This window comes from Elaeis guineensis, chromosome 1 (assembly GCF_000442705.2).
Source record: "Elaeis guineensis isolate ETL-2024a chromosome 1, EG11, whole genome shotgun sequence".
Taxonomy (NCBI): Eukaryota; Viridiplantae; Streptophyta; class Magnoliopsida; order Arecales; family Arecaceae; genus Elaeis; species Elaeis guineensis.
In genome coordinates this window covers 129,873,208-129,888,233 of record NC_025993.2, presented here as the reverse complement: position 1 = coordinate 129,888,233, position 15,026 = coordinate 129,873,208, and positions in this window count along the sequence as shown.

The following is a 15,026-nucleotide window of genomic DNA, read 5'->3' as shown; positions in this document are numbered from 1 at the left end:
TTGACATGAGCTAGTTAACTTTGTATGTTACTTTTTATGTTACAATCTATGTACTGAAACAATTATGGCTTTACCTTTGGAATGATGATTATCTTACTTTGGTTATATATTCTCTTTTGTGAAATATTGTCTTCTCTTTATGGTATTATCATTTTATGATTGCTGTTAATAGTTGCTTCACTAAGGGGGAGCAAACCCTACAAGAGGAAAAATTAAAGAATGCTTCAGAAAAAGGACTTAACCTTGTTTGATGATGTCAAAAAGGGGGAGAAATTAAACACAAAGAAATCCATCAAAAGCAAACACTACAACTTATGAGAAATTAATACATTGACAATTTTAAGTACAAATGCTAAATATACTGCAAATAAGTACCTTTTAAAATTACTTATACTCTAATTTGCTGTAAACCATTGAATATGCTTTGATAGGCTTTGAAATTTCAAACCTACTCTGATATATTGAATACATTGCTCTAATACTTTGACAATTTTACTACTCCGATACATTACTCAATTTTACTCTGATACATTGAAAAACTTTTTTATTACTCTGATACTTTGTAAAATTGTTTTCCCTACACTGATACATTGCAGGATTTTCATTTCTCTTGCTCTGATACATCTTAAACTTAAATGATCTAATACTCTTTCCAAATCAACTATTTAATATGCTTTGGCACACATGACTAGTTTTGAGAATTGAGAAAATTTTTCAAAATACAGTTTGCTCTGATAATAAAATCAAATTTTCTGCTCTAACACCAAAACAATAATCCAATGAGCATATCTTCCAATCTTTAAGCAAATGGACAAACTATTTATGCATATAACCATTTGTTTCACATGCCAAAAGAATCATACTCTTTTCAAGCATATGCACCTAAAATGCAATCTGTTGAAATTCATGATTCAGAAAAATGCTTTTGTTCAAATATTTTGTTATCATCAAAAAGAGGGAGATTGTTGCTCCCAGATTGATTTTGATGACTACAAAACAGTTGGAAGGGATACAAATATTTTTTATGTGAAAAAGACCTTATGCTCTACAGGAGCAAAATTGTAATTTCATCAAAACTCTGATTTGATAACATCATCGTGTAGAACAAATGATATGTAATCTATTGGTGAAAGTTTCATGATTTTTGGACTTATATTTTTGGAGTTTTGAAGGTTTGAAGTTCATGAGTCGACTCATGAGTCAACTCATGAAACTATGAGCTGATTGGCACGCAAAGATTAGCCATGGCACGTTGGTTTTCTGGCTTGGCACGACCTGTGAGTCGACTCATGAGTCGACCCACAAGGCATGAGTCGACTCATGAGTCGACCTCTGCTATTTTGGGCCAAGAAAATCCAGAAACCCAATCTCTGGACTTTGCAACAGAGGTCGACTCATGAGTCGACCCCTGAGGCATGAGTCGACTCATGAGTCGACTCACATGTCGGGATTTGCCTGTAACGGCTAGTTTTTGGCCAGATTTGGTTGCTTTTTAATGCTGCTTTTTGTGCTCTAACGGCTCTTTTTCTGCCTAGTTTGTTTTCCCTTGTCTCTTAAGGCTATAAAGGTTTCAAAAGGTGGAAAACAAAAAAGTAGAGAGATCCAAATATCCAAGAGGCATTCAAGTGATTTGAAAAGAGAAAATCAAGAGCATTCAAGAGGGCATTCAAGTGCATTCAAGAGAGAGTTTTCTCAAGCCAACTTCTCAACCTCATTCAAGAGCTCATTTACAGCCTTCAAGAAGCCTTCAATCAAGCTCACCAACTCCTCAAGCATTTACTTCATCTCTCATCCACTTTGAGGAAATCCAAGAAGGGCTTCTTCATTTGAGTAAAGCGTATTTATTGTTATATTCGCTCACTTAAGGAGCTATTCTTGTACTTATTTGTGCTCTAAACTGATTTTATCTTGTGAGCAATTGTTTTTGTTTTGGAGGGTTTCCAAAACAAGGAAAGGTTGATCCGAACCTGAAATCGGAGTGTATTGGGTCGGCTTGTACCCGGGAAACAAGTGGACTAGCTTGGGATAGCTAGTGTCGGAGTTTCCGACGGTTGTATTCGGGTTGAATACAAAGTATAGTGGATTGGAATTCCCAAGTAGGAGCTTGGGGAGTGGATGTAGGTGCAGGGTTGGCACCGAACCACTATAAATCATTGTGTTTGTGGCATGCTTTATTGTTTCTCTTTAATTCTCCATTATATCCTTGCATTCTTGTTTTAAGTAATTAATCTCAAACCAAAGTCTCTCTCTTCATTCATCAAGTTTTTGATATATAATTTTTACAAGTAATTAGTTAAGCCTAAAATTTTTAAAACCCAATTCACCCCCCCTCTTGGGTTGCATAGCTGGGCAACAGTTTAGGTTTATCTTTTTTTTTTGAAAGAGTCCCTCTTCACAAGGACTCTTCTCTCCTCTCTTGAGCCAACTTTTCCCAAGCTTATCCATTCTTTTTGTAGCCCCTTTTGTGAGTTATTTCATGCTCTCCATGAAATTTATGAGGGAGGGGGCGTCCAAGAGTTGGACACCCCATGGACTCCTTGTTAGACTAGGTTTTATGACCTAGTCTACCATATAAAAAGTTGCCGCCCCATATGCTATCAAAAAAAGAGTCAAAATTTTGTGACTTTTAGATAGAAATAGCAGAGGAGAAAAATAAAAGCATGGGTTGTTTGAGGCACCAAAATTCTTGGAGGAGAGTCTTCAATCAAGAGATCAAAAGTTGATATCTTGTAGAGAGAAAGGTAAAAGAAAAGATTATCTTCTCTCATTATTTTTCTTTCATATTATTCTCTTTTTATTTTTTATGTTTTTTATGTGATAAAATTTGAGAGAGAAAGAAGATGGAATGGGTGGTTTGAGGCATCAAATTCTTTGAAGAAGAGTCTTCTATCAAGAGATCAAAAGTTGATGTCTTGTAGAAACAAAAGGTAAGAGAGAAGATATTTTTCTCTTATTGTTTTTCTTTTCAGTTTATTTTCTCTTTATTTTATATTTTTATGTGATAAAAATCTGAGAGAGAAAGAGGAATGGTGAGGTAGATTCATTCTCCAATGAGTTGGGGCATGGTGATCTAATTTTGGACATGATCTGATCATGTTCTGATGAGAGAAGAAGAAGAAAAGAAGATCTTCTCTTAAGGTTTCTTTTAGAACCCTTCTTCTCCATAAATCATGAGATTTTTTTATGAAAAAAATCAGATATCATGAGATCTAGAAGTTTGAAAAATATCTAGAGAAGAAGGTCTTCTCATGTCCTAGCATAGAGATGTTCTCAAGACATCAATCGTTGATGTACTGAAAGAGAAGAACTATCTTCTCTTAGGACTTTTTCTTTTATATTATTATTTTTGATTTTAGGAAGGTTAAAAGGTTTGACTTCTTCCTTATTCTTCCTCATATTTTCATCTCTTAGAATATCCAAGAGATCCGAAGAATATTTTTAGATTAACTGTCCGAAGGGATCTGCAAGAAGCTAGCACTTTGAGCGGATCTTCGTTCGACGAACCTTCGATTTTGTTGCAGCCTCGTGTGGATCACCTGTAGAGGTCGGATGTGTGTGTGGCTCTAAAGGTAATAAAGAAAATCAATCATAAAGTTCTCGATCCACATGAAGGTAAGAGATCTGATCTCTTCTCTTATCTAGATGTGATCTAGGTTTTAGATCTGAAACTGTTTCAGATCTAGGGTATTGATTTGATCAATACCAAAGCTTTTATTTTTTGATTTATAAATATAATATGATATATTATAGGTCATAATTGTAGGATTTAGTAATTTGATTAAATATATTTATAGATTAAATTATTTAATTTATATGTTTCGCTGTGTTATATTTCAAAAATATTTTGAAATTTATGCATGAAACCCTGCACCTTATCCCTTACAGTGGTATCAAAGCATCTAGGTTCTTTTATAACATATTTATAATTATATTAAAATAAATTTAAAAAATAAAATAAAGATCGCACGGACTGTAGGTTGTCTTGCTGTAAGATTTACCCCTTACAGTGCAAAGATTATCCTGGTACATTACGATCTAAAAAATTTAAAAGAATTTAAATAAATTTTGTCATAAATATTTTTGATTAGGTCTATTTTATTTCATAAAATTTTATGTAATGTACATAGATTAAAATCAGCCAAGAACAGGATCTTGCGAAGATTCTGTTTGCTTATCGGGCCAGCTCGACCAGCAATCCAGTTTGACTGAAAAGTTGGATGAATTATATTTTTGACTGATTTTAATTATTTTAACCTACAATTAGTATTTGTTAATGAAATAAGCCGACTCATTTTTGAAATGAGTCGACCTATTTAGTGAAACAATACTAGATTGTATTAAATCTTTCAAAAGTTGAAAATGGATTTTGAAATGCTGAACCCCAACTCTCAGCCATGACCTTAATTAAAAGAATTAAGTGATTGTTTAGGATCTAGGTTTGTGATTTAAAGATCCTAAGATAATTTCATAAAACATGGATTAAAGGGTAATGGGTTAGCTTTGATCAGGTTATTAACTGGGTTAGACCTAGGGTTAGATTAAATATGGACTAAATTAAGAAATTGATCAAACCTAATTAAAAGTTAATTAGGATTAGGTCATTTCTATAGATCACTTCAATAGTTGTAGTTGATCAAAGTTCATATATCTAACAAATGGACACTGATCGTGGCTCAACGGCTGAGCTCGAATCTTTAGGCAGACCAAATCAAAACTGATAAACCAGTTGGTGTCTAAGGTAAACCTAACTGATGGCTTTTAATTGGGAGCTCGCTTATTTGGCCATTTCTGATGGTGTCTAAGGCAAGCTTTGGCAAACCCTCCCACCGATCATACTTACCTGGCCAATGTGGTTAATCAGGTCTTGATTAGGTTGCTTATTGATTCATGCTAACCCATGTCACATAGAAAATTAGTGAATCTGATTTCATTCAGTGAGACTGATCTAAGTGCCCATGGATCAAATTTGATCCTAGTCCTTGTTAATGACTTGAGAAGTCAGTGGGAGGACTTGACTTGGTGAAGTCAATGGGAGCAAATTGATCCATGTTCTTTCTATCCTTAAATCACTAATAATTTTAAATCCTCTAAAATTATTAGGTCCTTAAAATGATAAAGTTATAGAGATAACTGAGTCATAGCCTCCCATTACGGTGTTTGATAATGAGTCCATTAACTCAATAATCATTGCAGACCCAAAGGCCTAGTGCTTGTTGACTAATGAAATTATCACTCATCATATGACAACTTGGAAGTATCTCTCTAATGGTGGTTAGGTTAGCCAACCAAAGTTGGGCTTAATCATTCGTTGGTTAGATACACTAAGTATGGTCATGTTAATGGTTGGACCTAACCGGATCCTTACAGTGGAGGCCAAAGCCTATTGATTAAGTTTCTGGAGCAAAATTAAATTACTAGAAGTTGTTTGGTAAAATAATTGGTTAATGAACCTACCCGTAGATGCAGATGGGTTGGCCGACCAAAGTCGGGCTTGTCTGTAGTGTATGTGGATTCTAGTACCTACTAGAAAATTAAAATAATTTTTTGAATTGGAGATAGAGGCTATCAATTTGAACAAAATAATGAGAGAACCTTGAGACTAAAGTCCAAGTCTTTAGGCTTAAAATAATTTATATACATTGGGTCATTGTTCTCTTTTCTCAAAATAAGGCTAAACCTTAATTGCTCCAATCACTATTAGACAGTGATGACTTATGGGACCCAACTTCGTTAATTAGTATCGAAAGTTGAATTTGGTTCAGCAGTACCAATTGGTTCGTATTGGGACTTCTTAGTCCAGTCAAAATAATTAGTCCAAAATCGATCCAAATCAGGCATGATGCTTCTACTGTCAGAAGCAGGATCATAGGAAGAAGAATTGTCTTGCTTCCCTTGACCATAATAGGCTGAACAAGAGAAAGGAGTAAGAGTTGCTCATCAAGGATGTTATATAATAACACCTTAAAGTTTCTCTATGTAATTCTACTACCTAGGTATTAGATATCGATGGTCTTATGCAATTTATTGTTGGGATTACTAGTAAGTGGAATGTTTGAAAATGGTGAAAAATTCTTGAATGTTAGGGATGGAAGTCTTATTCCAATCCGTAACATTCAATCTTTTAGGAATTGTAGAGCTTATTTTCAAATATTGTCATTTAGTGTAATTGTTACTATTGTCCATTGTTTATGATGAATGTAATCTTTGTTGGCTTTTTGGCCAAAGATGATCATCATTCATTAATAAAGGAAAATTATTATGATAGTATTATGAATAATGTTACAATAATACATGGGCAAGAAGGAAATGACATTTAACATTTATACAGCCTATTAAGTGTAATGTACACACTCAAGTTAGATAATGTCATGAATGTCTATCTTTGGCTTAGTCACCTTGACAAGAATAGGATAAATGAATTAGCTTGAGAGGGAAATCTCACATCAATGATTGTGAATCATTGATAGCCTGTGAGTCTTGTCTTCTTGGAAAGATGACAAAGTCACCTTTTAATGGAAAAGGTGAAGGAGCTGATAAAGTTCTAAGTCTCACATATAGTGATGTATGTGGATCTGTGAACTTAAGTGCCAGAGGAAGATATTAATATTTTATTACAGACGATCTATTTGGGCATGGGTGCGTCTGGCCTAATCATTTGAAATGTTCAAATGATTCAATAATAAAAGATTGAAACAAACTGGATAAGATGTTAGAACTCTTCGATCAGATCGAGGAGGCGAATACTTATCCAGTGAGTTTGTGACATATCTAGGAGAGAATTGGATTCTCTCTCAATGGATTCTTTTTTGGAACACAGTGTATCTGAAAGGAGAAGTTGAATGACAAAGTCATCTTTTAATGGAAAAGGTGAAGGAGCTGATAAAGTTCTAAGTCTCACATATAGTGATGTATGTGGATCTGTGAACTTAAGTGCCAGAGGAAGATATTAATATTTTATTACAGACGATCTATCTGGGCATGGGTGCGTCTGGCCTAATCATTTGAAATGTTCAAATGATTCAATAATAAAAGATTGAAACAAACTGGATAAGGTGTTAGAACTCTTCGATCAGATCGAGGAGGCGAATACTTATCCAGTGAGTTTGTGATATATCTAGGAGAGAATTGGATTCTCTCTCAGTGGATTCCTTTTTGGAACACAGTGTATCTGAAAGGAGAAGTTGAACTTTGTTAGACATGGTTCAATCCATGATAGGGTTCACTTCTTTGCCTGTTTCAGAATTGTGCTCTTTTGTGATTACCTATTTTACCTTGAAAATATACTGAGTAAGTCTGTTGTGCAGATTCCATATGAGATATGGATCGGGCATGGACCTACACTCTCTCACCTTTGGGTTTGGAGTTGATCGGCCTATGTCAAAGGTTTGCATACAGATAAACTTGGTTCTTGGTCCAATAGGTGTTTAAGGGTTACTAATTCTATCATGCTGAAGAACTTAAGATGCTCATCAGTAGTAGGGTATTTCTTTTGGAAAGGAGTTCCTTAGAGAAGGAACTGATGCCTATCAAGTTGAACTTGAAAGTTTGACTGGTAGAAAATGAACCGACATAATCTAGTAAACCTACAGAATCAGATTTGATTAGATCAAACTCGGAGATCATTAATGTAACACCTTTAAAGAGATCTGGTAGAGTACCATGTTAGCCAGACAGACACTTCAGTGTCTAGGTCTGGGACGGCGATCCTGTTGATCTCGATGAGATTAACAAGGATCCGATCACCTATAGGGATGCAATGCAGTGGTCTAACTCTGAGAAGTGGCTTGGAGCCATTAAATCCAAATTGAAGTCCATGAAAATCAATAGTGTATGGACACTAGATGATTCACCTGAAAGGATAAAATCCATTGGGTGTGAATGGATTTTTCAAAAGGATCAGAGTAGCACAGACGGAAAGGTGGAGACCTATAAAGTCCGTTTTCGCTATTATCTCAGAGTTGGAATATACGTTTTGAACATATGTCTTTGTTATGAATAAAGAGGAACCCTATATTTATAAGTTGGAAAAATATTCTGTAGTGTTATTTTTTGTGTTGTCTGTGGATGAAATTCTCTTAATTGAGAATGGTATTCCAGCATTGCAAGAAATAAAGGTTTGGGTGTCATCTAATTTCTCCATGTTCAAGACCAAATATGGTATACTCACTAATGGTAGTGAGCAGATACCAGTCTAATCTAAGTAAGAACCACTAGAAGATTGTATAGACAATCCTTAAGTATTTGGAAAATACTAAGGTCCAGTGACTCAAATATGAAAATACTGACTTTAAACATGATGATGTTTCGATTTTAGTTAGATCAAGATGACAACAAGAAAGTATTGGATCATACCCTAATTGTAAGAGCAATTTGCTGGAAAGGTTCCAAGCAGGATACTTTAGCCTACTCAGTTAGTGATGTAGAGTACATCGTAGCATATGATGCTGCCATGTATGCTGTGTAGGTGCTGAGCTTCATTAGCAGGTTGGGAGTAGAACCCTCCACTGATGGTCCAATCCTATCGTAGCACTGGAGCCATAAATCTAGCTAAAAAACTGAAGGACCAGCATACTCTATATTGCTATCACTTTTTATTTTAGATCAGGGTGACATCGATCTTTGGAAGATCGATGATAAAGGAGAACTTGACCGACCCATTTGTTGAGGCCTCGAAACTAAGAAGTTCTACGAACTCAAGTGAAAGATAGGATATTTGATATTATTCTGATTGGCTTTAGTATAAATGGAGTTGTTGGAAAATATATCCTAAAGTCAATCATCTAAGTGGTAGATGATTGGAATTAGTATATGAATTATCTAATAATAATAGTTATTTGACAGGTTCATCATAAAAGTTCTATCTTCCTTAAATGAATTCCTAAATTATGATGAAATTTTTAAAACCACAATCAATCGATAAAGGAGGATTTATCAGATGGTTCTTAAATTGTTCACGATCAAATGATAAGTTATTAACAAAGATGATAACTTATCAAGTGTAGGTCGCTGTATGCCATATGTGTTGGTTGTCCTCGTAACTAAGTGGTGTGGAGACACTAGTATGGCATCCAGGTGAGATGTAGGAGTATATCTGTATTGAACGTGACCAATGTAACACTCTACTATCAAGAGTAGTTAGCTAAGGCCAATGGGTATAAGTGTGCCTCCGACCTGAGATTACCACGGTGACTTGCAAGCAACTCACTATGCTTTGGTGCCAGATTGTCTATATTTTTAATATAGATTCGAAAGATTTTTGAGTACAGTCAAATACTTATGAAGTCGGTGTGTGAGTCAAGATAGGATTAACCACTCCTGATTAACTTCAGGAAGAGAATGTCTCGTTGTGTTTCAATTTAGCAAAATCTAGGCCTGGGTAATCCTCGTGAGGAGTCATGAGATTTGCAAAATTTTGAGACACAATAGAGATGACTTATATGAGTGATTGACAGCATACTCAAAGTTGTCTTGAGCATTATTAATCAAAAGGATAAATTATACGGTAATCATGGGTCAAGATTCTTAGAATGTTGCTTTGCATACATTCGACCTATCTGGATGTCAGAAATCATTGCTAGATGGTTACTTCGACTGGTACAAAAATTAGTTTCTGTGCTACCAACTTAGGTTCAAATCTATAGGATTACACACATAGGAGGTTATACCTAATCAGATGGTTAATCGAGGATTGAGAATCATTCTAAGGTTAAACGATCAATGTGATTGATGTTTGACCTAATGCAAGTGTTGCAGGAGGATCGATTAGCAATTGGATTGCTAATTAGCTCAATTTAATTGAGTAATTTGGCTGAGATTAAGTTTAATTAAATTTTATTTAATTAGAATTAGTTTATATTTAATTAGATTAAGTCTAATTAGTTTATTGGATAAGCCAATTGCAAGGGAGAACAAGTCCTTGTTTGACTAGGACTTATATGCACCTAATTCCTAATTAAGTTAGGATTTAAATCAAAATTAAATATGGTTTAATCTGATTTAATTAGACTCTTAGTTGGACTAGGATCATCATTAATTATATTGTAATTAATTTGGATTGGGTTCAAAGTGTTTGACCTAATCTACATAAGAATCCTAGTTAGACTAAGACTCCATCTCTTCTCTTGTGCCACCTAAGAAATCTCAAGCCCATGCCCACTAATTAATTTCCAGATATTTTTCTATGATATCCATATCTAAGAAATATTATCTCACATCACTTATTCTAGAGATTTAAATTAGATTTGATTTGATTCAATATGGAAAGAGATTTGGCTAATTATGGAAAGTGGTTTAGGTTTATCCTTTTTTTTTGAAAGAGTCCCTCTTCACAAGGACTCTTCTCTCCTCTCTTGCACCAACTTTTCCCAAGCTTATCCCTTCTTTTTGTAGCCCCTTTTGTGAGTTATTTCATGCTCTCCATAAAATTTATGAGGGAGGGGGCGTCCAAGAGTTGGACGCCCCATGGTTTCCTTGTTAGACTAGGTTTTATGACCTAGTCTACCATATAAAAAGTTGCCGCCCCATATGCTATCAAAAAAAGAGTCAAAAATTTATGAATTTTAGATAGAAATAGCAGAGGAGAAATAGAAAGGCATGGGTGGTTTGAGGCATCAAAATCCTTGGAGGAGAGTCTTCAATCAAGAGATCGAAGGTTGATATCTTGTAGAGAGAAAGATAAGAGAAAAGATTGTCTTCTCTCATTGTTTTTCTTTTATATTATTCTCTCTTTATTTTTTTGTATTTTTTATGTGATAAAATTTGAGAGAGAAAGAGGATGGAATGGGTGGTTTGAGGAATCAAATTCCTTGGAGTAGAGTCTTCTATCAAGAGATCAAAATTTGATGTCTTGTAGAAACAAAAGGTAAGAGAGAAGATATTTTTCTCTTATTATTTTTCTTTTCAATTTATTTTCTATTTATTTTATATTTTTATGTGATCAAAATTTGAGAGAGAAAGAGGAATGGTGAGGTGGATTCATGCTCCAATAAGTTAGGGCATGGTGATCAAATTTTGGACATGATCTGATCATATTCTGATGAGAGAAGAAGAAGAAAAGAGGTCTTCTCTTAAGATTTCTTTTAGAACCCTTCTTCTCCATAAATCATGAGATTTTTTTATGAGAAAAATTAGATATCATGAGATCTGAAAGTTTGAAAAATATCTAGAGAAGGTCTTCTCATGTCCTAGCATAGAGATGTTCTCAGGACATCAATTGTTGATGTACTGAAAGAGAAGAACTGTCTTCTCTTAGGACTTTTTCTTTTATATTATTATTTTTGATTTTAGAGAGGTCAAAAGGTTTGACTTCTCTCTTATTTCTTCTCATATTTTTCATCTCTTAGAATGTCCAAGAGATCCAAAGAATATTTTTAGATTAACCATCCGGAGGGATCTGTAAGAAGCTAGCACTTCGAGCGGATCTTCATTCGATGAACCTCCGATTTTGTTGCAGCCTCGTGTGGATCACTTGTAGAGGCCGGACGCGTGTGCAGCTCCAAAGATAATAAAAAAAATCAACCACGGAGTTTTTGACCTGCATGAAGGTAAGAGATCTGATCTCTTCTCTTATCTAGATGTAATCTAGATTTTAAATCTGAAACTATTTCAGATCTAGGGTATTGATTTGATCAATACCAAAGCTTTTATTTTCTGATTTATAAATGTAATATGACATGTTATAGGTTCTAATTGTAGGGTTTAGTAATTTGATTACATGCATTTGTAGATTATATTGTTTAATTTACATGTTCCACTGCGTTATGTTTCAAAAATATTTTGAAATTCATGCATAAAACCCTGCACCTTTTCCTACACAACAAGGGTTCAAGAAAATCATTGACTCTTAGAAAGCCCTAGAGTTCATAGAAGAGAAGGAGAGTGAGAGAGGAAGAGAGAGAGAGAAGATTCGGGAGAAAATAGTTTCTATTCAGATTCAATCAATCACATACACAATACAATGTATATATATCGGGTCAATGTGATCCAACCCAAAAAAACTCCCATGGCTAATCCAATGTGATACACTTTTCGAGTCCATGTACACCCATATCTCCCATGCACTCATCCATTGGACTAAATCCTAGTCCAATCCATAGATTAGCCCATTAAGACCTTAAAAACCAAGGTCTTAAGTCCTTAAAATCAAATCCGTTCCTAGACCCAAACAAAATTTCATGTAGCCTCTACCCGATAACTGAGTCGGCTCACCTTCGCCTGAGTCGACTCAGACTGGGACTGAGTCAACTCACCTGCATACCGACTTGAAACTCCTAAAATGCAGCCTTCTGTCTGGAATCTCTTCTGAGATGTAGTCAACCTAGACTAAGACTGGGTCGACTCACCTATGACTTAGTCAATCTAGCCTCAGTCTGAATCGACTAACCTATAGAAACACTACTACTTGGGTTGAAACTTCTGCTGGCTTGCTCCATTAACCCCTTGACCTCTTTTTACCTATTCTCAAGGCTTGGGAGTGCCACACTTCAGCTCACAATCTCCACTTTGGTGCTCACAAGTCCTTATGAACTTAGTCCTATCTAGCAAATCCATCAATCCCACATAATACCGAAAGATGTCTTGCAGAAGTACCTTCGTAAGTGCATCAGCTAGATTTTTCTTAGTGTGAACCTTCACTAGCTCTACCTTGCAATCCTCCATGAGCTCTCTAATCCAGTGATACCTGATGTCAATGTGCTTCATCCTTGAATGATAAACAGAGTTTTGTCCTAACAATATAGTACTCTGGCTATCACAATGCATCTTGATTGCATCCTGTGGGAAGCCCATCTTCAATGCCAAGCCCTTCAGCTATAGGGCCTCCTTCACTGCCTCTGTGATGCCAATATACTCTACCTTGATGGTGGATAAGACCGTAATGGGCTGTAAGCAAGATCTCCATGAGATAGGACCTCCATATAGGTTGAACACAAAATCTATCATCGAACGTCGAGTGTCCATATCTCCACCAAAATCTGCATCCATAAAGCCCTCTATCTGCCCCCGAGCCTCCTTGGACATATCGGAGTAACCCTCAACACCTCCTCACTGACTATAGTAGATGTCAACTCCAACTGAACCCACCAAGTACCTAAAGATATCCTTTAGTGCTCGTCAATATCCTCTGCCAGGCTGTGCCATAAATCTGCTCACCTAACTCACTGCATGGGCTACCATAGAGTACATAATGCTCCCCACACTAGAGGTATATGGAACTCTCTTCATCTCCTGAACCTCCACCTCAGTTTGTGGCAATATAGTCTTCGAGAGTCTGACGTGCTCGGCAAGTTGCAACTCTGCTGCTTTGTCTTTTTTCATCCCAAATCTCTCCAACACCTTCTTTATGTAGGCTCCCTGAAATAAACATAGCAGCCCTTTGGTTCTATCTCTGATGATCTCTGTACCTAAGATTTTCTTTGCAGGTCCCAAGTCCTTCATCTCAAACTCTCAAGACAAAGCTACTTTTAACTCCTACACAACTTCCTTACTCTTGCATGTTATCAGCATATCATCTATATATAAGAGTAAATACATCCTAGATCTATCCTCCAGAGATCTAACAGACACACATGGGTCATGATCACACCTGAAAAGGCCAATGCTCCTCATATAGGTGTCAAATCGCTTGTATCACTATTTAGGAGACTGCTTCAACCAATATAGCGATTTCTTTAACAAATAGACCTCTCCCTCTGATTCAGACTCCCTGAACCCCTATAGCTGCTCCATATAAATATTCTCCTCCAAATAACCATGGAGGAATGTTATCTTGACATCCATCTGCTCCAGCTTCAGATCTTGAGCAGCAACTATGCTCAAAAGCATCCTGATGGATGTATACCCGATAACCGGAGAGAAAATCTCTGAATAATCAATACCTTCTCTCTATGAGTATCCTTTGGCTACCAGCCTAGCCTTGTACCTCACTCCATCTTGCTTTGAAGGTGCCTCCTTTCTGATGAAAACCCATTTGGAGCCAATGGGTTGAGTATCTTCTGGAAGATCCACCGATTGCCATGTCTGGTTCTTCCTGAGAGACTCCATCTCCTCCATCATGGCCTGCATCCATGACTCCTGATCCAAACTCTCCATGGCCTCCTCAAAGCTCTCTAGGTCTCTATTGGTAGTGATAAGAGCATAAAAAATCTTCTCATCAATGCCATATCGTACCAGTTTGCGAACAGTGCATTTCGGCTTGTGCAGTGCCACTCCCTTTGCGATGTCTTGCAAGTCTGCTGCCTGTGGCTGCCTTTGCAACTCCTCCTGGACAGATTGCTCTCCTCGCTGATCCTTCACAAGTGTATAACCATGTCTGCCCATCTCTACCTCAAATTGAACACGATCTGAGGTCGAAGTTGAAGGCAAATCACCTATATGCGAGTGCTGCCCAATGCTGTCTTGCACTGACTTTTCAGCTTCATCAGCACCTTCCAGCTTCTTCAAGATGCTCTTCTCATCAAACACCATATTTCTACTGATGATGTATTTCTGAAAATATGGATCCCACAACAAGTAACCCTTCACACCTTGTCGAAATCTGATGAAGATCATCTTCTATGACTTCGGATCCAACTTGCTCCTTTCGACTTCTCCACCAAAGCATAAGCTGGGCAGCCGAACACCTTCAGGTGGCCAAGCTCCACCTTCTTCCCACTCCAAACCACCTCTAAAAGTCCTCCATTGAGCTTTCTATGGGGAGACCTATTAACAAAAAAACAAGCATAAGTTAGAGCATCACCCCAAAAAGATTTGAGCAGTGATGCTTGCAGCCTCAAGCTATTGGCTTTCTTCATCAGTGTCTGGTTCATCCTCTCTGCAACACCATTCTGCTAAAGAATTATCTTCATTATATAATGGCATTTGATGCTATTTTTCTCACAGTACCTCTTGAACTGTAGACTTCTGTACTCCTCTCCATTATTAGACCTCAGACACTTCACTGACTATCCTGTCTCCTTCTCCATCTTAGCTCTTCAGGCTTTAAACTGAATAAATATTTTTGATTTTTTCTTGATCTAATACACCTATAC